This window comes from Schistocerca americana, chromosome 10, assembly GCF_021461395.2.
Source record: "Schistocerca americana isolate TAMUIC-IGC-003095 chromosome 10, iqSchAmer2.1, whole genome shotgun sequence".
Classification (NCBI taxonomy): Eukaryota; Metazoa; Arthropoda; class Insecta; order Orthoptera; family Acrididae; genus Schistocerca; species Schistocerca americana.
Genome location: NC_060128.1, coordinates 136,565,212 through 136,591,110, shown reverse-complemented (window position 1 = coordinate 136,591,110; position 25,899 = coordinate 136,565,212). Strand labels below are relative to the sequence as shown.

Below are 25,899 nucleotides of genomic sequence, written 5' to 3'. Positions count from 1 at the left end.
GACCAGTAATAAATCTAGCAGCCCGCCTCTGAACTGCTTCTATGTCCTCCCTCAATCCGACCTAATAGTAATCCCAAACGCTCGAGCAGTACTTAGTGTTTTATAAGCGGTCTCCTTTACAGATGAACCACATCTTCCCAAAATTCTACCAATGAACCGAAGACGACTATCCACCTTCCCCACAACTGCCATTACATGCTTGTCCCACTTCATATCGCTCTGCAATGTTACGCCCAAATATTTAATCGACGTGACTGTGTCAAGCGCTACACTACTAATGGAGTATTCAAACATTACGGGATTCTTTTTCCTATTCAAAAATCTCGTGTGAGACCTGCGATCATTTTTATGTTAATAATTGGCAACCAATGCTGTACAATCGCAATAAAGTCACGAGATGTTCAGTTGACTCTCTTATTAGAACATGTTACGCTCTGCTTCAAGACTGCTTCTGTCGCAGCTATAGTCGTATGTTATTGGACACTTTCTTTGAGTTGTCGAGGCTGTACGCCTGGTTGGTTAGGAAGGAGTTGAAGTTTGTGACGTCTGAAGATGGGTGTAATCCCGAAACGCGTAACATGTTCTAAGGAAAGAGTCAACTGAACATCTCATGACTTTATTGCGATTGTACAGCATTGGTTGTCAATTATTAACCTTACCGTACACCACAGCGTCATCAGCAGACAACCGCTGACTGCTGGCCACTATGTCCGCCAAATCATTTATGTATACGCAGAGTGGCCGAGCGGTTCTAGGCGCTACAGTCTGGAACCGCGCGACCGTTACGGTCGCAGGTTCGAATCCTGCATCGGGCACGGATGTGTGTGATGTGCTTAGGTTAGTTACGTCTAAGCAGTTCTAAGTTCTAGGGGACTGATGACCACAGCAGTTAAGTCGCATAGTGCTCAGAGCCATTTTGTTTGTATACACAGACCAACAGCGGTCCTATCACACTTCCTTGGGGCACTGCTGACAATACCTTTGTCTCTAATGAACATTCGCGCGTTGAGGACAACATACTGGGTTCTGTTACGTAAAAAGTCTTCCAGCCACTCACATATCTGTGAGCTTATTCCACGTGCTTCCACCTTCGTTAACAGCCTACAATGGGGCACCGCGTCAAATGCTTTCTGCAAATCTAATAATATGAATATCTTAGAAAATAGATTAAGGAAAGGCAAACCTACATTTCTAGCATTTGTAGACTTAGAGAAAGCTTTTGACAATGTTGTCTGGAATACTATCTTTCAAATTTTAAAGGTGACAGGGGTAAAATACAGGGACCGAAAGGCTATTTACAATTTGTACAGAAACCAGATGGCAGTTATAAGAGTCGAGGGACATGAAAGGGAAGCAGCGGTTGGGAAGGGAGTGAGACAGGGTTGTAGCCTCTCCCCGATGTTATTCAATCTGTATATTGAGCAAGCAGTGAAGGAAACAAAAGAAAAATTCGGAGTAGGTATTAAAGTCCATGGAGAAGAAATAAAAACGTTGAGGTTCGCCGATGACATTGTAATTCTGTCAGAGACAGCAAAGGACTTGGAAGAGCAGTTGAACGGAATGGACAGTGTCGTGAACGGAGGATACAAGATGAACATCAACAAAAGCAAAACGAGGATAATGGAATGTAGTCGAATTAAGTCACGGGATGCTGAGGGAATTAGATTAGGAAATGAGACACTTAACGTAGTAAAGGAGTTTTGCTCTTTGGGGAGCAAAATAACTGATGATGGTCGAAGTATAGAGGATATAAAATGTAGGCTGACAATGGCAAGGAAAGCGTTTCTGAAGAAGAGAAATTTATTAACATCGAGTATAGATTTAAGTGTCAGGAAGTCGTTTCTGAAAGTATTTGTATGGAGTGTAGCCATGCATGGAAGTGAAACGTGGACGATAAACAGTTTGGACAAGAAGAGAATAGAAGCTTTCGAAATGTGGTGCTACAGAAGATTGCTGAAGATTAGATGGGTAGATCACATAACTAATGAGGAGGTATTGAACAGAATTGGGGAGAAGAGGAGTTTGTGGGATAACTTGACAAGAAGAAGGGACCGGTTGGTAGGACATGTTTTGAGGCATCAAGGGATCACAAATTTAGCATTGGAGGGCAGCGTGGAGGGTAAAAATCATAGAGGGAGACCAAGAGATGAATACAATAAGCAGATTCAGAAGGATGTAGGTTGCAGTAAGTACTGGGAGATGAAGAAGCTTGCACAGGATAGAGTAGCATGGAGAGCTGCATCAAACCAGTCTCAGGACTGAAGACAACAACAACAATAATAATATGGAATCTGCCAATTGTTCCTCAAAGACGGCAGAGTTCTTGCGAAACTAGTAAGAGACTGAAAAGGTAGCGCTCTGCTTGGACCTATTTTATAAATTAACGAGTGCGAACCGTGTAAGAAGTTAAAGCGATGGATGGATGGCTGGACCACCACACAACACCTGCAGTTAATGACGGCCTTGGGTTGAACCTGAGAGGGTTACAGTAGGCGACTAGAAGACGTGCGGTCTGTGACGAGCTACTGCCCTCACCAGCACACACGTCAGGCATTTAAGTGTACGTCTGTAGCGTGTCACCACCCGACCGTCCATGATTACACACCTGTTTTTCTCTTGCCGACAAGGACGGCGTGTAATTTGCGGTGATTTAGACCGCAGTTCGAGCCCCGTCCGGCCGCACTGGGAGCGCCCGTATTTCACGCCGCTAAACGCTGGCGAGTTCTGAGGAGCGCGTGGGTCCACCCAGTAGCGAGCGGTTCTCCGACCGAGGCGTTTATGCAGATGCGGTTCTCTAAAGACCCTTTTACGCGATCGAATTTCTTGTCTCAATTGGGTACCCGAGTCAACTGCATCTACTTTAGCGCCCCTCGCTTTCTGTTCTCGTATGATATGTTTGCAGTGGTCATTTTCGTTTACACGTCCAGAGCCTAAATTCTAAAAATCAAATGAACAGTCTCGATGTCGTTTTCAGGTTTTTCACTCGTTAGCAACCGGTTTCGACCCTTTCCCGAGACCATCTTCATGGTTTTCCCCGCTATTATTGCTGATTTTGCCGGGAAAAGCCTGAAGTAGGTCTGCGAAAAGGGCCGACACCGTTTGCTATCGATTAAAAACCCAAAAACGCGATCTAGACAGCTTTTATTTGATTTTTAGCACTTTATATGCCGAGTGCTGCTTTGCTCCGATTATAGAACGTTTTCTAAAACTTTAAGCCCCAAAACCGCCTGTGTGGTGAGAGCTGTCTGCTATGCAATGTGGCATCTGAATGATGAAAGTGAGATTGAGAGTGTTCTTTTTACGGGCAAATCGAAATACAGTAACAAAATGTAGGTACAAGCAATGACAGTAGAGTATATTAACGACCAAAGCAGAATGCGTAGTGGAAGTTCGTGTCAAAAAAAAAATTGGTTCAAATGGCTCTGAGTACCATGGGACTTAACTGCTGTGGTCATCACTCCCCTAGAACTTAGAACTACTTAAACATAACTAACCTAAGGACGATCAAGAACGAAGTGCTCGTATTAAGAAGGGTGTAAGACAGGGCTGTAGCCTTTCGGCCCTACTCTTCAATTTGTACAACGAGGAAGCAATGATGGAAATAAAAGAAAGGTTCAGGAGTGGAATTAAAATACAAGGTGAAAGGATATCAATGATACGATTCGCTGATGACGTTGCTATCCTGAGTGAAAGTGAAGAAGAATTAAATGATCTGCTGAACGGAAGGAACAGTCTAATGAGTACACTATGGTTTGAGAGTAAATCGGAGAAAGACGAAGGTAATGAGAAGTAGTAGAAATGAGAACAGCGAGAAACTTAACATCAGGATTGATGGTCACGAAGTCAATGAAGTTAAGGAATTCTGCTACCTAGGCAGTAAAATAACCAATGACAGACGGAGCAAGGGGGACATCAAAAGCAGACTCGCTATGGCAAAAAAGGCATTTCTGGCCAAGAGAAGTCTACTAATATCAAATACCGGCCTTAATTTGAGGAAGACATTTCTGAGGATGTACGTCTGGAGTACAGCATTGTATGGTAGTGAAACATGGACTGTGGGAAAACCGGAACAGAAGAAAATCGAAGCATTTGAGATGTGGTGCTATAGACGAATGTTGAAAATTAGGTGGACTGATAAGATAAGGAATGAGGAGGTTCTATGGAGAATCGGAGAGGAAAGGAATATGTGGAAAACACTGATAAGGAGAAGGGACAGGATGATAGGACATCTGCTAAGACATGAGGAAATGACTTCCATGGTACTAGAGGGAGCTGTAGAGGGCAAAAACTGTAGAGGAAGACAGAGATTGGAATACGTCAAGCAAATAATTGAGGACGTAGGCTGCAAGTGCTACTCTGAGATGAAGAGGTTAGCACAGAAAAGGAATTCGTGGCGGGCCGCATCAAACCAGTCAGTAGACTGATGACCGAAAAAAAAAAAAAAAAAAAAAAAAAAAAAAAAAAAAAAAAAAAAACCAAAAAAAAAAAAAAAAAACCTAAGGACATCACACACAGCCAAGCCCGAGGCGGGATTCGAACCTACGACCGTAGCGGTCACGCGGATCCAGACTGAAGCGCCTAGAACTGCACGGCCACACCGGCCGGCTGACGTACGTATGGAGCATGTGCAAACAAGGAAATGATCACTATTTCAGAAAAATGGGATGATTCATTCAAGAGAAAGAGCTTCACAAATTGAGCAAGTCAACTCTGGCCCTTAACGCAAGCAGTTATTCGACTAGACATTGATCCGTACACTTGTTTGATGTCCTCTTGAGGGACATCGTGCCAAATCCTGCCCAGTTGGCAAGTTGTATCATCAAAATTTCTAACTAGTTCGAGGACCCTGTCCATAATGCTCCAAATGATCTCAACTGCGGAAAGATCCGCGTCTGGCAAGCACAAAGACAAGCAGTAGAAACTACTGCCGTAAGAGGGCGGGCATTATCTTGCTGAAATATGAGCCCAGGATTGCTTCTACTGAGAGGGCGGGCATTATCTTGCTGAAATATAAGCCCAAGGTGCCTTCCACAAAGAGGGCGGGCATTATCTTGCTGAAATATAAACCCAAGATGGCTTCTACTAAGAGGGCGGGCATTATATTGCTGAAATATAAGATCAACATGGCTTGGCATGAAGGACAAGAAAACGGGGCGTAGAACGTCGTCGACACACCGCTGTACTGTAAGACTGCCGTGGATGACAAATGAAGGGGTCCGATTTCGAAAAGAAATGACACTCTAGACCATCCGGCCGTATGGCGGACGACAGACAAGTTGGTATCCCACCTCTGTCGGGGGCCTCTGCAGGCGCGTCTTCGGCCTGGAATTTCACTGACTGCAGTAGGATTGCCTTCAGTGGTGAGTCTCGCTTCCAGCTGAGCCCTGATGACCAGCAGACGTGTGTATGGAGACGTCCTGGACAGCGGTGGGGAGAATGCAGCACTTTATTTTGGACTGGGAGTTGTCGACAGATGAGTAGAGATGCGCAAGGAAAATTGGTTGGGAATCTTACTGTTCATGTTGTGTATTAAAGACCTTGTCTCAATATAGGCTCTATCGTCAAATTTTTTGCAGATGGTGCATTTATCTATAATGCAATACTACGTGTGTAATGCTGCGCCAATAATGGTTCGGATACCTACGGAATTTAAAAGTGGTGCAAAGACTGGTAATTTGCTTTGAATGTTCAGAAATGTAAAATACTGCAATTCAGTAGGAGGCAAGAGTATTTTGTACTGTGGCTACAATATCAATAAGTCGCAACTGGTACCTGTCGACTCACGCAAGTGCTCCAGACTAACAATTTGTCATGATATGAAGTGAAATGATCTCATAGGTTTGTATTACAAGAAGGATGTTTGACGTGACGCAAAAAGGAGTATTGCAATGTTCTCAAATATTTCGTCATGGCTGGCAAATGAGAACAGTGTTGGCATCTTCTCTCCATGGTCAAGAGGACAGATGAAATCAATGTACTATTGCGAGACACGATCCAGCAACGAAAAGAACAAATATGTGAAGATCTGTTAAATGGCTTTGCTGATATCTATTATTTAAAAAAAGGAGAATTTTCTGCAGCGGTCTGGACAGAGAACTCAGCAAGAGACTCATAAAATGTCTTGTATGGAGTGTTCTGTATGGCGCTGAAACATGGACTTTGAGGAAGAAAGACAGAGAAAGGCTGGAGGCTTTTGAGATGTGGACATGGCGGAGGATGGAAAGAATAAGTTGGATGGGCAGAGTAAAAAATGAAGAGGTACTGAGAAGAGTGGGAGAGAAAAGACAGTTACTAGATGCAATAAAAAAGAAAAAGAAATTGGGTTGGGCGTATATTAAGAAAGAATGACGGACTGATAAAAACAGTTTTAGAAGGTTATGTAGAAGGGAAAAGGAAGCGAGGAAGGAAGAGATTCCAGATACTGGATGACGTGATGGACGGTACAACATACAGCAGCCTTAAGAAGGAAGCAATGGATCGCAGAAAATGGAGAGGCAAAGGACCTGCTAATATAGCAGAAAACTGAAGATGATAAAAAAGTATTAAAATTTGTCCATTACTTGCTGTTTAATTAGTAACTAATCAAGATGAATGCTGGATGACAGCTACCCTATTCCAGTTATTATATAACCCGCGTATTTTTGATCTCATTTAATCGGGGTCATCTTTCTACGGTCTGAGAAATAAAAAATGAGCACATGTCACATACAAGGCCAAAAACTAACGCTTAATTTTCTTACTGTTGAGGATAAGCACCCAGTTCAGTGAGTACCACTGGCCCGCTAACGAATATTACAATAACATTTTTTGTTTCATACGCTGATTTACTGAAACCTTTTTAACAGAACTATGGCACTGACGTTTAACAATTACTAGTATTTTCAAAGTAAACAGAAAAATTACCTGTTGATTAGGGCAGAGGATTGTGTCTAAAATGCCATTGTAAAATTTGTTTGCGAAATGTCTTGTTTTAATTATCATCACGCAGAACATATGCCTCTCATTTTAGAGCCCTTTTTCTCCCGAATGCGGGTGAACTTCGCTATTGGTCTCATGGCGTTTTAGACTATTGATCAAAAGGTATTGAGCCCTGGATGTAGGTCTCCGGTGAATTAGCTTATGTTTGAGAGAGGAAAAAAAATAAAAGTCTTCTCAACGAGGGGTGCTGTAAAAAAACCTGTTCAAATAAGCGTTTAATATAGACGCATCAGACTTAATTTCACAGCAACTAACGTGAAAAAATTTTCTAACGGTAGAATATAACTTTGTTAATACTAGAATTAGATGGAGCTGATTGTATCGGTAACCATAAATCTCAACTTTAGTCTCGAACGAGAAAGCTTTTGAAAAATTAGATGCGGCTGCAATCAATACCGAAGTCGCTACATTTATCTGTCCTTAGACACTTTTTTTTTCTTTTCATTACAACTTTGTTGTGGACCATGTTCTGAGAAATTATGACGGGAAAAGATGTCAATGACGTTTGAGAAAACCCAGTATGGATCTATAAAATCACGAAGGAAGGAAAATGTTATCCGTCGAAAGAACTAGTGAGTTTGTAGCATGGTTCCACATGTGTGTGTGTGTGTGTGTTGTGTCGTGTGTGTGTGTCTTTGGGAATGAAGCATACCAGTCCACAAATTCTTGCACCAATCGCAAAGCACCTTTTCTTTTTTACTTTAATATTCGGAAACATCGTTGTACATGAAGTCTCTGCAATTACAGAACAACAGGATGCACGCATTTTTCCGTCGGAAGTACATCTGAAAACAGATGGTGGTGGTGGTGGTGGTGGTGGTGGTGGTTAGTGTTTAACGTCCCGTCGATAACGAGGTCATTAGAGACGGAGCGCAAGCTCGGGTTATGGAAGGATTGGGAAGGAAATCGGCCGTGCCCTTTCAAAGGAACCATCCCGGCATTTGCCTGAAACGATTTAGGGAAATCACGGAAAACCTAAATCTGGATGGCCGGAGACGGGATTGAACCGTCGTCCTCCCGAATGCGAGTCCAGTGTGCTAACCACTGCGCCACCTCGCTCGGTCGAAAACAGATCTATTCAGTGCAAAATGTCACTGCGCTTAATGCAAAATGATTCAACCATAATTTAACAGGTAGCGGCTAAAATACTAATAATGACTTCTGGAGACAAGAGGTGTCCTCTAGAAGCTAATTCATGTCGGAAGACCTCCGGCAAGGTAAAACTTCACAGTGAAGCGGGGCGCATAATTTTCCCTCACTCTTCTGAAGACAAATTACGGTTATTGTTCCTAAGTCTGTCGTCGCTTCAGTAACAGCTCCTTCTGATCTACGGTACGCTGTCTGCGGGAATATCTCTGTGACTGCCGGTGCTTGAAACCAACTCAATACTTTGCACACTTATGTAGAGTCCATCAAGACGTTGCCCGCTTTCAAGCCGTGTTCGGAAATAGTTTTCCCCCAAGTCTGATGTATTGCGTGCCTTTCATGTCACTGCCTTAGCAGCTAAATTTGAGGCACCTCTTTATTGTTCCCATGCATTATTTTGACTACTACACGATTCTGTAATGGACCAGTTCCAAAGTAAAATACTTTTGTCGTTTTGTCTACCACCTACAGTGTACTTGGAAGCCCTTTAATTGCCATCAAACAATAAGCAATACAGGGACGTTTACGGGTGAATGTTCTCGACTGATGAAGACGTTGTGAGTCCTGACTTGTCTTGGTTCGCGAGACCTGGGAAGGCACATCGTTTTAAGACGTCAGTGAAGCTCATTTCGCCGAAAAGAGAAAGTTAAATTTTCGAATCTGTTAGAAAACCAGTAACAAAGATTCACACTGTAATTTTCTGGACCTTTATAAGCGAATGGCATTTTCTTGATTATTATTGTTTCGAGTGAGGACACACAAATGTTGATAAACTGGCGACCGCTTACGATACCATCAAACAACAATATTTTATTTTCCAAAGCCATCATTAGACACCGACGTTGACAATCCAGAATATTTACCCCTCATAGTAAAGAATGATAAATGATATATTCCGACAGGAATATGTGTCGCTGTTTCCGTTCTAGTAGACTGTGGCTGACTTCCTTACACCATCAGTGAAGAGTAGCGCCATATATACCGGGCACTAATTATTCCGTACTGTACGCAAATTCGCAAAGAAGAATCTACAAATACGATTGTTTAGCGATATTTGATGTACGCGTAAAACTGACCTGAATTATTAGGAGTACTCGGATTCTAGTACTAGTAATTTTCTTCGCTTTGTCAACAATAATAATGCAACGAGAGGTTTAGATTGCTCGGATGTAATGTTTCAAATGGTTCAAATGACTCTGAGCACTATGGGACTCAACTGCTGAGGTCATTAGTCCCCTAGAACTTAGAACTAGTTAAACCTAACTAACCTAAGGACATCACACACATCCATGCCCGAGACAGGATTCGAACCTGCGACCGTAGCGGTCTCGCGGTTCCAGACTGCAGCGCCTAGAACCGCACGGCCACTTCGTCCGGCTGTAATTTTTCAACTAGTTATTCAGTGACAGAGCGTTAATTTACACAGAACGAAGTAATGCACATTTTTTCATCTGGAAGCACCGCACAGAACCCGAGAACTAGTCTTCGGTGTCATAGTACAATTCCAATTCACAAAATCAATAACACTGTAATTCCACTATAATTAATTAGTGGAGAGCTCTAACTTCCAATCTGATAGTTGCCCGTAACTGCTCCTGATGCACAGCATACACAAGCATTCAAAAAGTGCCAGTTCAGTGCCGAATTGCCACATACTGTAAATGGATAGACTCGAAGATGCTGCATCTCCAGGTCATTGCAGCACGAAAAAGAATTACACAAAAACCTGTGTACCTAAAATTAACGTAATCATATTCGTGTTGCACCCCGAAATGACGTTTAAAAAAACTTGTTGGGAGATAGCTCCGAGTCGATGATATTACTTGCCTGGTTTCTCTAGAGCAATTATACAGGCATGGCTCTGTTAGAATTTATTCGGAAATGTCTTTAACGGACCTGCTTGGGTGATGTGACAAAACAAATACCGATATTACTTCGTCCAGTATTAATAAAAAAAACTCTGCAATTGACATTGCAATGACTGTCTTGTTATTGCGTAATCATTTCTCGGGGATCGAAATATCGAAACCTTTTTCTCTGTTGTAATTATTTGCTCCGATACAGTCTGAGTCACAGACGATCCAACGAGTCTCGTTCGCAAAATTTAGCTGGTCTCACGAAATTTCTTACTGATATGCAATTAATTACGACAGCGACTGGGAACTTTGGTGCAAATAACTGTTGCGCCAGACTGACGTAAACAGCTGTTCGGCCACTAAATGGTTCAAATGGCTCTGAGCACTATGGGACTTAACATCTGAGATCATCAGTCCTCTAGAAATTAGAACTACTTAAACCTAACTAATCTAAGGACATCGTACGCATCCATGCCCCAAGCAGAATTCGAACCTGCGACCGTAGCGGTCGCGCGGTTCCTGACTGAAGCGCCGAGAATCGCTCGACCACAGCGGCCGGCTTGTTCGGCCACTGTTTAACATATAAAGACAGTACATGCGCATCAATAATGTCACACGACAATGAAACGTGAGGATCATCAAATCATACAAAAACCTAGCTAGTTTTGAGGATATGGAGCGGAATGATCGCATAGCTTCAGTTGTAGGCAAAGTTGGTGACAGACTTCGGTTCATTGGTGGGACGCTATGAAAACACAAATCAGCCATCTTTGAGCATAAAATATCGTTACAGAGAGTAATGAGATCAATCAAGTACTAAGTCATTAAAACTTGAATATTCCTCAAGTGTGTTTGACCCAATTAAAATGGATCATTTAAGGCATATACAAAGAAGGGAGTCAGCTGTACACAGATAAAATACGGTGTATACAAGAAGCAAGAGGGATCTATAAGAATGAAAGATCAAGGACGAAATGCGGATTAAAGAGGGTCTAAGACACGGATGTAGTCTTTCGTCTCTACTGTACAGTCTATGAGAAGTGCAGGAGTGGGAAAAGTTTAAGACTGGCACTGAAGCTGAGAGTGAAAGGATGTCAATGACAAGATTCGCTGATGACATTGCTGTCCTCAGTGAAAGTCAATAAGAGTCACAGGATGTATTGAAAGGTTCAAAGTGGTTCAAATGGCTCTGAGCACGATAGGACTCAACTGCTGAGGTCATTAGTCCCCTAGAACTTAGAACTAGTTAAACCTAACTAACCTAAGGAAATCACACACATCCATGCCCGAGGCAGGATTCGAACCTGCGACCGTAGCGGTCTCGCGGTTCCAGACTGCAGCGCCAGAACCGCGCGGCCACTTCGGCCGGCTATTGAAAGGAATGGAAGCTCTAATGAGCAGTAAATATGGATTCAGAGTAAACCGAAGAAAAACGACAGTAATGAGGAATAGAGGAAACAAGAAGACAATAAGCGTCTGATCGATGTTGGGGACCACGAACTAGACGTAATTAAACAGTTCTGCCACCTCGGAAGAAAAATAACAATGACAGTCGAAGAAAAGACGACACAATAGGCAGACTATCAAAGCCAAAGAGGGCATTAATGGCCGAGAGAAGTCTGCTAATATCATACATAAGCCTTAATACGAGCAAGAAATTTTTTGAGACTGTGCTTTTGGAGCACAGCATGGTTTCGTGGTGAACCACAGATGAAGGGAAAAGGAGAAGACAAATGTTCGAGATGTAGTGCAATAGAAGTTTACAAATAGTATCTGCGTCAATCACTTGTTTATTTTGCCACTAATCGTTTCGATGGTTCACATTATCATTTTCAGGTGGAGAATTGTTCATTTACATGGTAAGTGTTGGCGAAGAGTACAGACGTCTTTTCACAGTCGCAGCCCAAGGGCAGTGTAGGTTATATTGCGTCTTTTGCTAATATCCTACATTGCCCTTGGTCTGCGACTGTGAAAAGACGTCTGCACTCTTCACCAGCACCACCAATGTAAAAAAAAAAGTTCTCCACCTGAAGATGATGGTGTGAACCACCGAAACGCGTTGTGGGAAAATAAATGACTGACGCAGAAACTGTTTTGTTTGTACTGATCAACAGTCGCAACACTCAATGACGCCCATTATGGACGAAACTTTCATCTATAGAAGATAGTTGAAAAATTACGTGGATTAGTAAGATAAGGAATGACGAAATTATCCGCAGAATCGGCGAAGAAAAGAACGTATGGGAAACACAGAAGTGGAGAGAGGATCCAGAATGAGATTTTCACTCTGCAGCGGAGAGAACATATCATTCTCTACATCACCCAGGCTAAGCCATGTCTCCGCAATATTCTTTCTTCCAGCAGTGCTAGCTCAGAAAGGTTCGCAGGAGAGCTCATGTGAAATTTGGAAGGTAGGAGACGAGGTACTGGTGGAAGTAAAGCTGTGAGGACGGGGCGTGAAACGCGCTTGGGTAGCTCAGACGGTAGAGCACTTGCCCGCGAAAGGCAAAGGTCCGGAGTTCGAGTCTCGGTCCGGCACACAGTTTTAATCTGCCTCGAGAGAGGAAGATAGATATGTCTTGATATCAGGGAATAACTTCCGTGGTACTAGAGGGAGCTGTAGAGGGTAAAAACTGTAGAGGAACACAGAGATTGGAACGCTTCCAGTAAATATCTGAGTACGCAAGTTGCAAGTGCTACTCTGAGATGAAGAGGTTGGCACGAGAGAATAATTCGTGGCGCGCCACATCGGAACCGACAAAGACTGATGAGAAAAAAAAAAAGGCAGCACGAATGATTACTTGTTTGTTTGACCCACGATAGAGCGTGGCATAAATGCTGAAAAGCGTGAATACTCAGGGACTTAGAGATTCGCGTAAACTGCTCCACGGAAGCCCATCAAGTTTCCAAAACCAGTGTTAGGCAAAGAATTTAGGAATATACTACTGCCTGTTATCTATCGTTCCCCTGGGGATGGCGAAAGAAATGCACTTCGCGACTGTTTGCTGGATACGGATGTAAAGCCGGCCGGAGTGGCCGAGCGGTTCTAGGCGCTTCAGTCTGGAACTGCGCGACTCTACGGTCGCAGGTTCGAATCCTGCCTCGGGCATGGATGTGTGTGATGTTAGTTAGGTTTAAGTAGTTCTACGTTCTAGGGGACTGATGTCTTCAGAAATTAAGTCCCCTAGTGCTCAGAGCCATTTGAACCATTTTTGAACGGATATAAATATAGGATACGACGAAACAACGCAAAACAAAAACCGCTTGAACGGAAAGGGAAATATATATCTCAGTCCTGACAAACGATATCCGCAGTCGAAATTCCTTTTATTTTCCAATGAAATGAGTCATTCGTCATTCACATCCCTGTAAACAGAGTGGTTAACATTCTTTGCAATAAAGCCACAGAAACGAAACACCTTGCAAAACTAAAGTAATCCTAGGGAGATGTCAGACAATAGCCTCCTGCCGTAAAAGGTTGCAGCAGATGAGGTGTTGAATAACATTAAGAAAAATAATACGGCTCGTTTGTAACCCACAAGTCAGTTGTGGAATTACAGCTTTAAATCAAGACGAGGATAGAAGTAACTCTAACTTCTGTCTTAGAGAGGAAATATTCTATACTATTCGGCAGTAGAGAGAGAGAAACGTGCTTTGTTGCGTTCAGTTTAAGACATTTGCAGCTTCAAAATTTCTCGAGTTTCTTTTAAATTAGCAGTAAACGTTTCGAGCCTAGTCACATCATCAACCACCTGTTTTAAACACATTTCTTTTTCACTTGCATTATGTCTTCAACCTAAAGACCCTTGACGGTTGTTGTTAATTAATGTATTGCGGTTTAAGTTGTTGAAAACGTATAAACAAGTCGTTATTTACAGTGTTTGAGCGTCCGGAGTGGAAAGTGATATTGCAGATGAATTAAGTTCATTTAAATAATTGTTATGAAAAAGTTGTCGTACTATAGTGTGGAATAAAATGTAATTAAAAAATAGAATAAACCTTCCTTGTGACAACCGTAATTATAAAGTTGAAACTAACGCAAATTATGTGTTACAGGTTCTACGTTATTCTATTGGGGTTTATCTGAAAACAGCGAATTACACTAAGACTTTTGTGGCCCGCAAACTGTGAGTTTAGTGACGCTTGGCAGGCACAAAGGAGTGTTCCTGTACTCTCAGCTACGCGGCACCATTTATCACGTGTGACGTCATATGTGTATGATGAACCGTATCAAATGCGCAGTTCACACCGACGTTTATACAGAGCATGGTGTTGCGGAGTGATTAAGCACGCAGTTTGCACTGGCGATTGTACTGTCCATAATGCTACGGTCAGTCATTGTAGCCTCTTCGTATTCTAACTGTAACTGTTCAGAGGTGGCATCAATTGTCGTTTAATAATGTCAGTTAACGAAATTTTCTTTAGAAGAGTATAGAAAAAAACTCCAAGCCACGCTGCCGAGAGAATAAACTGATTCATTCACGAAAAAGTCTACGTTCGCACAGTGTTCAGGGATAAAGCTCGAATGAATGAAAAGCATTAATTAAAAAAAGTAGATACAGACAGACGGCCTAGATGAAATAATTTGTAGAGAGTTGTGCAAAATTAGCGGAACTGATACAGAGCAAGGGAGAATAATTTCGCAGTCTACATTTTTTTTTCCTTTTCAGACAAAACACTACAAAATTTAACTGAAAGTGTATAGCCACTCGAAGAAATTAGATTAAAGGGGTACAGAATGGTGGCGTACATGAAAATGTGAGAAAAAACACTAGAAACGTTCACAACATTGCGAAAAACTTTTAATACTTTTTATCCTGTGGCTTGTAGCTGCGACCGTAATGATAATCGTAGGAGAGCGAATCGCTACCCACGAATTATTTCCTTGAAATATTTAGTTTTTCTCAAGCTAGGAGGCTCACCACTCCATGGTGATATTTACAAGAGTAACATCCTGAAGAACATGCGCGTCAAAACATTAGTGGTAGCGCCGCTGGAAACTGACGCGCTGAGATGGAACCTGGTACTTTATTGTGGGCTGTGTGAACTATTTTGATGCGTCAAAATTTACTTGTGCTCTTGATGCGGTTATCATGGTTTTGTCCAGGGAGAGAGAGAGAGAGAGGGAGAGAGAGCGAAATATTGTAGGAACAGATGGTAGTAGCTTAGAAACTTTTTAATCTGCAAGTGTCAGCCGAGGAGATTTTCCTCGCAGCAGACAACAAAGAAGAAGTCGGCGTGAACATTCGCTGATCCGACTCTTTGGACAGCGAATAAAAAAAATTCTGTTTTAATAAACCATTCTATAATCAATGCTTTCTTTCCAGTCTGCTTGTCGTAAGAAAGTGAAACCAACTCCGAGATGACCGTACAAGCATTATTTCGCAGTGCCTTCTTTTCTATTTTATATTAAATCAGGGCAATTGCTTTTACAGCGAATTTGTTTCGCAATATCGTGTCACTGGCCGCAATCAAGTTGACGATCTTTCCGAGAAATCGTTTCAACGTACGTGGTTCACTTGCTGGAAAGAGCCGTCGCACGCTTTTGAGGACGAAACTGAACTTAAAGAAAAAAGAAATCGGTCGCTGCTGTGTTATAAACATTTGCCATTATGCGAAAGAACCGAAAACATTACAAAATACGGCAGTTTTGAGTATGAAACACAGGCCATTCTTCGTATTAACTCTTGCGTACTACGAAAATATTCGAACTGGCGTTTGTGGTTTGTGGTGACATTTTACGTGAAAATGTGTCGACAAATATCTACCTTTCAGTATGCAATGACCGCTACAAAATTTTATAGGTGTGCCAAACAGAGTAATGTTTGAGGCTGTAAGATAATAATTCACATAGGGTGTATGCATGTACCTTAAACACTAATTTTAGGATCCATAAAAAAATGAAGGCATAAGGAATAAAAATTTTGAGGCACATACAAGGCAATAGAACAACAGGAATAGCATTTAAAGTAAGAGTTAATGTGGAAAAATATTATCATGTGGGAAAAAATTAATATATTTTATACGTATGTCGAAAGATTGAGTCCTAGATGGCTGACAAGAAAATTGGCTTAGTTATTAATTTCTGGTTATTCCGAGGGCAAGACAATGACGACAAACCTACAACAAAAGTAAAGTTGTCATTAACCCTAAAATTGAACACTTCAGCCCTCTACTGTTTAATATCGAATACGAACCAAATTAAGAAATCAAAAACAAGAGGTGAAAACATCAACGAACGACTAACACATACATACGACTCAAGCGAAAAAATGAAGGAAGTATGTGGACACATGAATAACGGAGATTCATAAAGCTAATTCAGCAGGTTGTACGTGATTCTTAATTTGACTGTAACGGAAGATTTCTAAAAAATAAATAAAAGTTGATTTGGGCCATTGTTTAAGTAATGATAGTTCATTACTAGAAATTTTCTAGTGCCACTAGATTATGTATTAAGCGTCTGCAGTACTGGGATTGTGGGTGGTGACACTAATTATGAATGATTTGAGGTATGCCACATTGCTGCGTTTTTCATCTACTTGTTGTCACGGCACGAAACATCGGCTTCTAGTTGGTGAGTGTGTTTAATTTGCTCAGGAATAAGCTGTTCCTACTGAATACAAGAGTAAAGATCATTACATCTAAGAGGAAGAAAATCTTTGCTGGACTGCTCATAACATGAGTTGAACTGCCTCATTCACGTAAAGCTGACACTTTCAGCGTGAAACTCCTTATTGACCATCGCAAAATATGGAATAACGACAATCTAGACACACCAAGATGTCGATAGACTAAGTAAGATACTAGGTAGTTTACTAATGGAGGCATTAGAAAATAGTGTGCTACCATTCTTCAGTTCCTTTCCAGCAGAGCTGTTCAAAGAAAAGAACTCGTATTGTCAAACAGAAAAATGTTAACGCTCTGTGTCTGAATTTTTGTTTTCTGCTGACAGAACAATCATACCAGATTTGCGACTCTGCGCTATGGCACTAACAATAACACTGATATTGTATTTCAAGGTTGTTACAAGATCTGTTTCATTGTTGTATTATTATTGTAGTTTAATATAATTCTGACGCAGTCCAGCCAATCCTGACAGAGCATTGACGTAAACTGGTAATAAATAGTAATAATAGTAGTAATAATAATGGTGATGGGAAGTCGAAATTGGCATTCCAAACTGGGACAAACCCTCGCCGCTGTTGTTCAGTTGCTTATGAGAAAAAATTGCAAGAACGGCGGAAGAAACGAACTTCGGAACCTATTTCAATTTTTAACGGCTAGTACCACAAAGAGAGGTGTGGAAGTAGCCTGTTTGCAGATGATACAACCATAATGACAGGAGAGTTAGAAATAGCAATAAAACAAATTAATGGACAAAAGACACAGCAGAACAAACTGGATTGGAAACACGTTTTGTAGAAAACGGGCGTAATGTCAAATATGACAATACAGCTCAGCTAGAAACAAGATTCGGAACAATAAAACGCGTGAATAGTTTTAAATATCTGGACATATGGATTACAGGCAAACAGCTGGAAGAACGATGATTGACAGCTGTCTAAATCACACGAAACCTTTACTGTTAAATTTGTTTTTCCATAAACACCAACGAAGTCTATACGCATCTGCCGCAATAAGTCAGAAAGAAACTAGAGAAAGATGTTGCAATAAATACGGCAATAAAAACGGGGTCTAAAAATGAATACGTTTTAATATAGAAAAAAATTACAGACATAGTGCACAGAGTTCGATGTTACTACAACATAATATGAATGACTTCAAATTAACGAAACTTATTTGGCTTGAATCCGAAAACATGGAAATCGAGGTACATAACGTCAGAAAAAATGCAGAGGAAATGGGGAGAAAAGCTAAATACACAGGAAGCCAAAATATCTTTTACAACAGCTGTGGTTGCGTTCAGGATTTTCAGAGACGAAAATTGAGCTTCTGGTGGGAAATTTGCTGATGAACACCGTACTAGGTACAGTAAATTAATGCAAAACATGTGGCTTAAACGGAAAAAAACCTGGCAACAGCTGTCATAAAAGCTACACGGTTATCGTGGTCTCTAGAGGGTTGACTAACGATGTAAATAAATAAATGTTTACTTGCGTAATAACCTAGAAAGCAAAGGGATAAAGATTTTACACTACACACCGAATCCAAATCATAAAAACGTGATCTATATGAAATAAAGTCCAACAAAGAAACATATTCTAAAGTAGAAAAAATTACAGACACGATGCACAAAGGTGTGGTTCGATTTTATTTCCAACTTTTTTTGTTAATGACTCCTAATCAATGAAACGAATCTTAAGACATTTAACTTGAAGCAGAAAATACAGAATATCGAGTTACTTGAACGTCAGAAAAGACCTAGATGAAACTGGCGGAAAAGTTAAATACAGACAAAATGGAAATATCTGTAGAACAGCTGTAATGACGTTTAGGCCTTTCAAGAGACGAGAAATAAGCCACCCGTGCCTAATGTTCACAAGACCATCGTTCTCGATACATCACATTAATGAAAAACATGTGAGCGAAAATTAGAACTGACAGCTATAGTCTTAACAGTTATACGCATACCGGGATCCGCAGATGTTTAACTAATAACGAAGTAAATAAAGAGCTGTCTACTAAGGCAATAAATTGGACAGAAAAAGAGAGAAAAAGTTACAAGTTACATAGATGCCATGCTATGAATGTAGGATCTGTATAACAAAGACCAAACAAGGCATATCAATTCTAAAATAGGAAAAAAGAAACAATTACAAAGAAAATGCAAAAAGATAGAGTTTGATTTTATAGCCACATAAGGAGACAGAAAACTCCTACCTGATGAAAAGCAACGACAACACATTTGATTACAAACCGAAAACAAGAATAGCGAGGTACATGAACGACAGAAAAGGCCTACGGGAAATGGATAGAGAAGATAGACGCAGAAAACCGAAATATCTTCAGCGCGGCTGTAGTGACGTATGTCTCTTTCAGAGACGAGGTATGAGCTACTCGTGCCAAAACTTTAAATGAACACCATATTAGGCGCACCACATTAACGGAAAACATGTGACTAAACGAAAAAAAAGAAAACTGACAACTGTCATAACAGTTCTCGTGGACCTTAGATGGTTGACTAACGAAGTAAATAAAGGGATGTATACTAACGCAATAAATTAGAAAGAAAAAATGAGAAGTGTGCCACACTTTATATAGGTTCCAATTTATAAAAAACAAGATCTATATAAAAATGTCCAGACAAGGAATACATTCAAAAATAGAAAAAAAAAATCTCACACACAATGCGCTTAGAGTTCGATTTGACAGCCAGGAAGTATGAATGTCTCGAAACACATTCCATGCAAACTGAACAGAAGAATAGAGAGGTACAGGAACGTCAGAAAAAATGTAGAGAAGCTAAAGGCGCAAAAAGCGAAATATCTTCAGAACAGCTGTAGTGATGTTCGGGGTGTTTAGGAGACGACAAATGAGCTAATGGTGCCAAACGTTCGGATGGAAACCTTACTAGATCTACACAATAATGAAAAACATTCGGTTTAAGCGAAGGAAAAAAAAAGAAAAAACTGACAGCAGTTGTCATGACTTTAACATAGTCGGGGGTCTCTGAATGGCTGACTAACGAAAAAATTAAAAAATAATGAGGGTGTTGATATGAAAACAGACAGGTACTTGGGGGCGGTGAAACTCACCTGGGCGCAATTTTCCGCTTTTCCCGTCGCCTGGCAGCGGCGCGGCGCGTGCTGGAAGCGCTACGCAGCGGCGCACGCACGCACGCACGTAGGGCTGGCCTCCAGTCGCGGACAATAATTGATCGCCCGGTGGGTCGTAAATTTTCCCTCTCGCCGGCCGCTCCCCCTTCTTCTGGAGCTGGAAGCGTCCCTGGAAAACAGCTGACGGCCGAGTAGCGTGGTCACCGCGCGTCGTCGTCGTCGTCGTCGTCTTCACCGCCGCTCTCTTCGTTTCTTCTTGTCTTCTCCCGGACCTGCTGCCAAGTTGCTCCGACAGTTATATCTCCCGATAAACGCGACAGGTGTCTTGCGCTCCAGGGCACACTTTCTATATATATATTTCACCGTTCTGGTCTGTTGACACACGAGGAGAAATATTCCTTCCGACACAGGCAGCGTACTATTTTTTTTTACCCTAAAATATGCTACTACCCTGCACAGACAAGTAGTCAGATTACGTCGAATTGTTTTCACTGCTACTAGTGATACACCTGTTTTATGGCACAACAAATGTCAGACAACTTTTAAACACCAGTTTAGACAAAGACGTCAGTTTTGACAGCAGCAGCTTTATCTTCGTAACTCGTGCGCTTCCGTCATTCCACACTCACTGCATACGAAACAAGCTCGTCTGTCTTCTATTTACTCGTTAAACTGCTAAGTAAAACAATGACATTTACTTCGATTCAGCACACGGATTAAAAGTCACCTTTCGCGTCAGATTTCAAGAACACTACCATCCAGGAGCAGCTCTGTTGGAAGACGCAAACAGCTTCGACTGCTGTTGCTCCGAAATTGCTGTCTTTCGCGTGTGTTTTTTTGCAACACTGCTGCGCGACCTTCCGCGAGCTATTTTTAACGCAGTACGTAATCGCTAGTTTCCTCAGATGTCAGCAGCCGTCTGACGCCTGAGAAACAGTACTTTATACTACTTTCCACTAAAGCAGTACACAGACTATATTACTGCTAGACAAATTTTTATACTGCACTACTTCTGGATTAATTCCATATAATATCGACACTGGCACAACTACGTAAATTAATTACTGAACAGCTATCGGACTCTACCTTATGACTTTATAGTAGAGGTCTGTAGGGGAGTTTCACACGGTAGATGAACAGGCAGATGGCGTCAGACCTGTGGAGAATCGTTCCAGTATTGTCCCGTTAATAATGTGCCAACTGTTGCTTTTGCCGCGCTACGCAGATCCCGGCGGGCGGATGCAAGAGTTTCAGAGAGCAAGACACCACACACACGTTGTACGGCGCTGCGTGCAATTCGAGAGCAATCAAGCCTCGATCGGAAGTCCTTCAGTCGGCTGTGCGATCCGTACATCGTTCGCATCGTCCTCCATGTCGACTTCGGGTAAAATGTCCAACGTCCGCAGTGGAGCAGGTTTGCCGACCAAGTGGCTGCGCCGAAGGTGCTGATGTCGTGTGTTTTGGGGCTGGCTTCGTGTCAGAATACACTCTCCACGTTCTCAGATCCGAGGCTGTCACCTGTCAATCGGTGCCGCAGGTAGGCTGGCCCGTCCGGAGAACTCTGAAGGAGGCTGCCAAACGGCGATTTATCCCCCTGGTGACGAGTTCTTAGCGACAGGAGAGTCGCCGCAGTTTCATCCCGAGACGGGAGCGAAGCTCGGCGAGTTCGGGCGGGCGGTCATCGCCGCGACGTGTGTGACGATGTTGACGGACCGTCCCGGAAGTGACAGGGCGCTAGGCGGCGAACGCTTGCTGTTGATCCGCTGTTCCTTGCAAGTCCCGAACGGCGGTGCGCCCCCTGTCGGTGTTTCTTCTCCGGGCCGATGGTTGGTTGTAAATCTATCGCTGGCGACCTCGTGGTAACTCGGCAATGAGCCGTCCCCCCCTCCCGCCTCGCCGCCGCGAGCCGCTTCCCCCACCACCGCGCCGTGCGGGTCCCCTCACCCCCCACCACCGACCGGGCTCCGCTGCCGCCGTGGCCGGGACGCGCCCCCTACCACCGCGCCTTCCCCCACCCCACCGGCTGGCGGCGTGGTCTCTGCTCCCGCCCCCCGCCCCCCACCCCCCGGCGCACAGCTACTTCAAATTCTTGCAACGTCCTGCGCGCTCACAGGCCGCGTTGGGCGGCGACATACGGAGGAGGTGGTGTTTGCTGCCGCTTCGCTGCCGTCCCGCGCCGCGGCGTGTTTATTAATTCTCCCCGCGCTGATCTGGTTTGCTCTGCGAGGCTATTTGTCCGGACTCCGCGCAGGTCCCGGCCGTGATTAAATATGCCTTGTGACCAGTCCCTCGCCACAGCCCTTAAATAGAATCGCAACCAGACACTGGCATACCACGTACACAAAATTCCAGGTTGCCCACATTACTAAGAAATTAATTGACAATTTTGTCTGAAAATCCGTTTACAACCTCAAAAAAATGGTACAAAAGGCTCTGAGCACTATGGGACTTAACAGCTGAGGTCATCAGTCCCCTAGAACTAAGAACTACTTAAACCTAACTAACTGAAGGACATCACACACATCCATGCCCGAGGTAGGACTCGAACCTGCGACCGTAGCGGTCACGCGGTTCCAGACTGAAGCGCCTAGAACCGCACGGCCACACCGGCCGGCTTTACAACCTCGATACTACTTTTAATTACAGAATTTGTCCAATTGTAGACGACGTAGAGCAATTTATCTTCTTATAATTGAAAGAAAAACAGCCCTCGGTCACTATTTTTAACGAATAAACCGGGTTTCAACTGTGCTAGGAATGTCTTCCTCAGAATTTAAATCAAGAAAATGGTCTGTAACATGGTCACGGAATTATGACTAAAAACATATGATACAGAGTATAAGTACAGAATCATCGTGAAAGACTGGCAGTAGTTACATGTCATTTATAAAATAATAAATATATTAATGACACGTAAGTACTGCCAGTCTTTCCGGATGACTCTGTACTTTGCATCATATGTTTTTAGTCATAATTCTGTGACCATGTTATAGGCCATTTTTTGATTTAAATTCTGAGGAAGACACTCCTAGCAGTCTAGAATGAAATTTTCGCTCTACAGCGGAGTAGAGTGAAAATTTCATTCTAGAAACAACCCCCAGGCTGTGGCTAAGCCATGTCTCCGCAATATCCTTTCTTTCAGGAGTGCTAGTTCTGCAAGGTTCGCAGGAGAGCTTCTGTAAAGTTTGGAAGGTAGGAGACGAAGTACTGGCGGAATTAAAGCTGTGAGGACGGGGCGTGAGTCGTGCTTCGGTAGCTCAGTCGGTAGAGCACTTGCCCGCGAAAGGCGAAGGTCCGGAGTTCGAGTCTCGGTCCGGCACACAGTTGTAATGTGCCAGGAAGTTTCACTCCTAGCAGTGTTGAAACGCGGTTCATTCTTTAGAAACAGTGACCGAGGGCTGTTTTTCTATCAATTGTAACTATTCACTGTACAAAATTGTGTTATCTTTTTATCTCCCCAGCACTTCTTCATGCCTTCATAAGCTGCCACATGGTCGCAAATAAAATAGTGACCCGGACGAAGAACAAATTTCCTTTACTTTACATCTATGCTCATACATTGTTTGTCATCAGACTAGCGGTTTCGCTCTATAATGGTCATCTTCAGATCTGTTGTATAAAAACATACCCTAATGTACTTGGAGCTATAGTGGCGTCGTCAAATGTTAAACAATATCAGCACCAGCATTATCAAATACATATAAATAACAGCATATGCAAGAGTCATCTTGTCAGCAGCACTACCAGTTGTACCGGTATGAAATGAGCTTTTTTTGTTGTTGTTGTTGTGAAAATGAAACACTAATTTTGTATTGAAAAGTAAAACATTTTATTCAAAGTACTGACCATTGCTTTCTGTACATTTTGACCACCTTTCTGGCAATTTGTGGACACCACGCCAATAGAAATGTTCGTCTTTTGAAGCAAACCAATCAGACACCCAATTTTCGACTTCTTGATAGGAGTCGAAGTGTTCCTCAGACAATGCGTGTCTCATTGATGAAAACAAATGGTAGTCGGAAGAAGGTAAGCCTGGTGAATACGGCGAGTGGGGTAGCAGCTCCCAGCCAAGTGTTTTGATTGTATCTTGAACCAGTTTTGCTTTGTGTGCTGGTGCATTGTCGTGTGTCTTCTGGACCATTCTGGTCTTTTTTCGATCAATGCATAGTTCAAATTGACCATTTGTTGTCTGTAGCGATTAGTATTAACAGTTTCACCAGGTTTTAGAAGCTCATGATACACCACACCTTTCTGATACCACCAAACATAGAGCATTGTCTTCTTGCCGAATCGATCTGGTTTTTCAGTCGATGTTGATGGTTGTCCCGGATTAACCCATGATTTTTCCCGTTTAGGATTCTTAGAATAAATCCATTTTACATCGCCAGTAACAATTCGATGCAAAATTGATTTTCTTTCATGTCCTTGAAGCAAAATTTGACAAATGGTTTTTCGGTTTCCCATCTGTCTTTCATTCAGTTCATGTGGCACCCATTTTACACACACTTTTGGATCTTTCCCATAGCTTTCAAACGGTCAGAAATTGTTTGTTGTGCAACATTTACCATTGCTGCCATTTGCTTCTGGCTCAAAGTATTATCTTCATCCAATATTGCTTGTAATTCGGCGTCTTCAATCTTTTTTTTGTGGTGTTCCACGTTCTTCATTTCTTACATCAAAATCATTATTTCTGAACCATTGAAACTATCTTTTGCATGTTGCTTCTGATAAAGCATGATCACCATATGCCTCGACAAGCATTCGATGCGACTCTGCAGCACTTTTTTTCAAATGAAAACAAAAAATTGATGCTTTCCCCAAATCATCACTTTCTGGTACAAAATTCGACATTGTTAACACGATGAAAACATATGATGTTGTTTGTTCCATGACTTGATGTATTCTAAATATCTTTGACAGATGTCATACCAACCAAACAAAAAAAAATTAAGGCTCGTTCACAACAAATGTTCCCTATCGGTACATTTGTATCTTAACGCTCATTTCATATCGGTACACCTGGTACACTCCAAAACCTGTTTTGCTGACAAGATGACTCTTGCAAGTGCTGTTTTATATATATATATATATATATATATATATATATATATATATATATTTATTTATTTATTTATTTGACGATGCTGGTGCTGATATTGTGCTTAACATTTGACGACGCCACTATGGCTCCAGTACATTAGGACATGTTTTTATAAAACTGATCTGAAGATGGCCGTTATAGACCGAAACCGGTAGTCTGATGACAAAATATTTTTGACCATGGACGTATAGTAAAGGAAATTTATTTCTTCATGCGTTGGCTGATGGCCATCCCCTGTGCATTTGACATCACCCTCCTAGGTTGTGAGTTTTATTGTTGGAGAGGAAATTTCGCAGTATTCATAGCTTGAAACGTTCCCTGTTCCTCAACTTTTGTCACCCTCACTCAGTTGTATGTAATATTACGGTATGCTGATAATGTCCACTTCTTTTGGATCGTCTAATTACAACTGAATGTAACTATTTTCGTGCCATTCACATTGCGCCTTTATTCTTTGTAAGGCGTCTTCAGTGGCAGGTTCCGTGAATGTTGTTCTACACGTTGTGTTTTTGTTCCATTTTCGGCGCTGTTCTTCTTCTTAAGATTTGAAATTTTGTTTTACAGACTTCACAGCACTAGAAACTGAACACTTGTTTTTGGAGCATCGAAACAAATGTTCAGTACTGTGAAGTCCGCAAAAGAAAGTAAGTAAATAAAAAATTCAAATGGAAATTATAAGAAGAAGAAAAGCACCAAAAATGGAACAAAAACATAACGTATAGAACAATATCCACGGAAGCTGCCACTGAAGATGCCTTGCAGAGAATAAAGACGAAATGGGTATGGCACGAAAACTGTGTTTCATTCAGTTGTAATAAGATGGTCCTAAAGCAAAAATTATTAACATACCGTAATCTTCCCTGTCCTGTATGGTGTCTTCTGCGACGTTAAGTTTTCTCAGGTCCCTTCTTGTCTCTACCTCCATCCCGTGGCGTTTTTGTATTAGGGAAATGAAATTACAAATTTTCTTCGTTAGCCTATTGTCATTCTTTCTATATATATTACCGTAAAACTTTAGTCTACCCTTTCTTATAGTGTGTGACTGTTTCTATGTGTCTGTACAGATCTTCATTTCCCC

At 42.0% G+C, this 25,899-nt stretch overlaps 1 protein-coding gene across 1 annotated transcript in view; it reads right to left on the bottom strand.

Moving 5' to 3' along the window:
• LOC124552302 (homeotic protein Sex combs reduced-like) overlaps window positions 1-21,537 on the bottom strand; it is a 337,334-nt gene extending 315,797 nt beyond the window's left edge. Inside the window, exon 1 of the mRNA XM_047126577.1 lies at window positions 19,700-21,537. The gene's annotated coding sequence lies outside the window, so the exon portion shown is untranslated. The remainder of the gene's footprint in view (window positions 1-19,699) is intronic.
• Between the last annotated feature and the right edge of the window lie 4,362 nt (window positions 21,538-25,899).